The sequence below is a fragment of the Anomalospiza imberbis genome, chromosome Z, assembly GCF_031753505.1.
Source record: "Anomalospiza imberbis isolate Cuckoo-Finch-1a 21T00152 chromosome Z, ASM3175350v1, whole genome shotgun sequence".
Classification (NCBI taxonomy): domain Eukaryota; kingdom Metazoa; phylum Chordata; class Aves; order Passeriformes; family Viduidae; genus Anomalospiza; species Anomalospiza imberbis.
In genome coordinates, this window is record NC_089721.1 from 26,352,789 (window position 1) to 26,356,532 (window position 3,744).

Genomic DNA, 3,744 nt, shown 5'->3' on the forward strand with positions numbered 1-3,744 from the left:
AGGAATAGCAGTCCTTTTCTGGTGTGTTTGACAAAGTGAACAAACAACAGCTACGGCACTGACACCCCACAGAGCCAGGGGCCCAGTCCCGGCCTTCTCGGCTGCGGCACTTTCCCTTCCGTGCAGTTCCAGTCAACGCCAGCAGGGGCGCTGCTGGCTCCCGGTGGGCGGGGCAGGTGCAGTGATTCCCCCACGCCTGCAGGGGGCGCTGTGGGGCGGGCTCGGGGAGCACACGGTGATGGCAGCTCAGCCAGGCCGGGAAGGGATGGAAGAGAAGATTTGCTCCACAAACCCCCAGGGCAGCCGATCCCGGTGCCCCAGAGGACTCTGAGGAGCCCAGGCTGGGATGGCAGGAGTCTTGGCAGGCAGGGGGTGTGGGGCTGCAGTGCTGCGAAAACTTGAGCAGTGCCGAAGAAGCATCAGGGGCGGGGCAGCGGCGGCCCAGCTCCCAGCAGGGGAGGGAGAGGCGAGCTCAGGGTCCCAGGCACCTGAGCAGACGGGGATGGGTCCCTCTTTTTGTGAGGTGGGTGATAATGAGGTCTCAGTGCAGTGGCTGCTCTCATGAGCAGAGGCTCACCCATGGCAGAAGAAGCAGGAACAGGGTAGGCTCCGGTGGCAGCAGTGAATTCCTTTCCCCAAGCAGCAGCTCCAGCCCTGTCTTTTGTCTGCCCAGTTCTTGGGGTATCTGTTCCTCGGAGAGAACTCCCAGACTAGAGAAGTGCAACCAGATGCCCTCCTCCACTGAGCTTGGCCACTTCTTTTGCTTTCTTGACTACCCAGTTGTTAGTGCTTCCTAGCAACTTATGGGGGAAAATTCTGTAACTAAAAAGGAACAAAAGGAAAGAAACCTAACCCCCAACAGAACTGCAGCTTCTGGGGTGTAGCAGAAAAAGTTGTAAGAAGCTTTCTGATTACTTTGACAAAAGATGTTCCAAAAGGTGTTGTACAGACTGAGTGTCAATGTGCCAGCTGGCTCTAGATGTTTGCATTGTATTGCTTTCTAAGAACGAGTGCGCAACCACCCATGACATCCCTGTCTTCCTGCTTCTACTGGTGTTACTCTGCCTCCATAACTATCTGCCCTTATTTTCTGGTGGTAGTTGTGAGATGGAGCTACACAATCGGCAGACCACATGATAATATAAAAAACACAGGAATAAATATATAAGGGTTTAAAGGAAGCATTAGTTTAAACTAATATGTCAAAAGCAAATGTAATGCTGAGTTGTCCTGCTCATAGTTTGAGAGGTATGTCATAATTTTTTTTTGTTTAGGTATTGTGGATACAGGAATTTAGAAAAGCTTTTAGTTCCAATTATTAATAATTTTGCTCTAATCCCTTTGCCCTACAGTATACAGAGTTATTAATCAGCATTAATAACAAAAGAATCTATTTATGCTTCAGTTTATAATGACAATGCAGTCTTGAACTGTAAGTACTATGTCACTCTTATAGGTAAAAATTACCAAGCCAAACTAATAATTAATAAAATAGATTTTTATTTTGTGACCAGGATTTGGTCGTAGATAGCCACAATCAAAAAGGCAGTGCTGAGCCCGGGATCGGGGCTGGGTGAACACAGATCTGACCTCTACCGCATCGGATCACCTCTGTTCACAAATACTGTCTCTGTCCAGTCAGTTTTTGTACACTTTTTTCTGCCTGAGGCAGAGGTTCTCCTATTCTTCTCTTTGCTTCACATATTCATGGGTGTTCTTTTCTCTGTGCTGAGCTGGACAAAGCTGTTTCTGGGAAGTGATGAATGTTGATGTTGAGTTAGGGAACCTGGTATTGAGATGCATGTTCCTGATGATCTTGATCATAGATATCTCCCATGTATTCATCACTGGGTGTCTCCTTGGATGGCCCAGGAAGGAGCTCATCTCCGCACAGAGTCACGCTTTTTCATTTGTAAATGCGGTCTTTCTGCTTGCTGCCATCTGTGGTTTCGAAACCTTTCCCCGGCTGTGGCTTGTGATTTAAAACTTTAAGAATTTTTGTACAGGCATCATTTATTACATATATATATTTTACATAAGCACAAATTATTCCATAACTAATATTACATCACTGTACTGAAAGAGCACAGTGTTTATGTCAAACTCTCCTGGGATAAAGCTCATTACTCGTCAGTGAATATTATGGCAAATACTTCAGTTTCCCACAGCATTTCTACATGGCGTTTTCCTTAAAGAAAGAGGAGGCAATTGGTCATATGTCTGAGATGAATTACAGCTTCCCAAGATCACCTGGGAATAAAGTAGCTGTCTGCTAAACACAATTAAGGTGGCAAGCAATGTTTATTTAGTGCATAAGTACAAATATCTCTCTATTCAGAATATTATCACTGTATAAATAGCTTAACAGGATGAATGGTGGCATTCTAAAATAGGCAACATATAAACTGGCTGCCTTATGCCTGTAAGATCGACTGTGTTATTCTTATATACAGATACTCTTGATCCCTTGCTGGCTTGAGCACAAATGACCTGCAGAGTGTGAAACATCCTGCAGCTTCCCAGGCACATAAGACAATCAAATGCTTCTTCACAGAAACCTGATTTTTTGACATTACAGGTAGCTTTATCTCTGGTTGCTAAGGTTTTTCACCCCTTCTGCCTGATTCATCACACATGTCCTGCTGAGATGGACTGTCACATCTCCAATATTCTGCATCTGCATCCTCTGGTTCATCTAACTCATCACGTACTCTACATGTACTGTTTTTTGTTTTTTTTTTGTTTATTTATCTTCCCAAACTCAGAGCTCAAGACAAGTGAATAAAGAAAAAGACAAGTAGAGGAGACCACAAAAGCATCAAGAATAGGCAATGCTCTTGTTCAGTAGTGTTTCTGAAGGCAAAAAACTCAGGCTATGTGAACATGAAGATTCCATCTTGCTTTGAATGAAAGTACATGTTTTGCAGAAAGATTAATGGGTTTTCCTATTCATTTGTCTCAATCCAATCCCTTAAATGATTTCTGATAAACAGGTGATTTTAAAATGTTTTCCTGTGGCATAAGATGTACTTGTCCTCACTCTTTCCTGCTATTTATTGATTACATTATCCCCAGAAATCGGTCTGGGATTCACTACAGACTAAAATGTTTGTCATTTATCTATAGTATTTGTTTCTCTCTGGTGCATTGTGATGACATCACACCCACCAATTAAGTAGCCCTTCTCAGTGTAAGCCTCTGTTTCCAACTCTCACCCAAAAAACATCTTCAGAAACACCAGTGAAGTGGCTGTTCTTTATTACTTGGTGGGTTTTTTTTTTAATCCCTGTTTTTAAAGTTAATTATTAATATTTTGTTTATGCACTATGGTTTGTACCGCATGGTGGTAACAAACAGCAGCAAGCTTTGTTGGGGGTTTTTTGGGTTTGTTCTATTTCTCTAAATTAGTTATGTAATAATTTGCATGACAATTTAATTTTGGAGCTAATGGCTTACATATTTCTTTTTATCCCAGGTTTAAGAAGCTTTTGGGAAAGACAGTATTTTGTTTGTTTTTGTTTAAAGAAGAACATACTGTGAGCATACATGAATAAACATGTAGGAGCTTAAAAGAAGCTGCAGTTGTATTTAAAATTCCAAAAGTGAAGATGTGTTGAGCTGTCCTGCCCATCCCTGCAGAGGGAACATTTTCTCATTTGACTTGCTATGGAGACAGGATTTATAAAGGCATATACAACATATTAGCAACCCGTTCCTCACTTATAATCCACAGTTTTGAAAGCT

At 42.6% G+C, this 3,744-nt stretch overlaps 1 long non-coding RNA gene across 1 annotated transcript; it reads left to right on the top strand.

The window, feature by feature from the left end:
- Window positions 1-430: 430 nt before the first annotated feature.
- LOC137465106 (uncharacterized) lies at window positions 431-3,208 on the top strand. Its single transcript, XR_010994560.1, has 2 exons — window positions 431-523; window positions 2,766-3,208. It is a non-coding gene; the product is annotated as an uncharacterized lncRNA (long non-coding RNA).
- The last annotated feature ends 536 nt before the right edge of the window (window positions 3,209-3,744 follow it).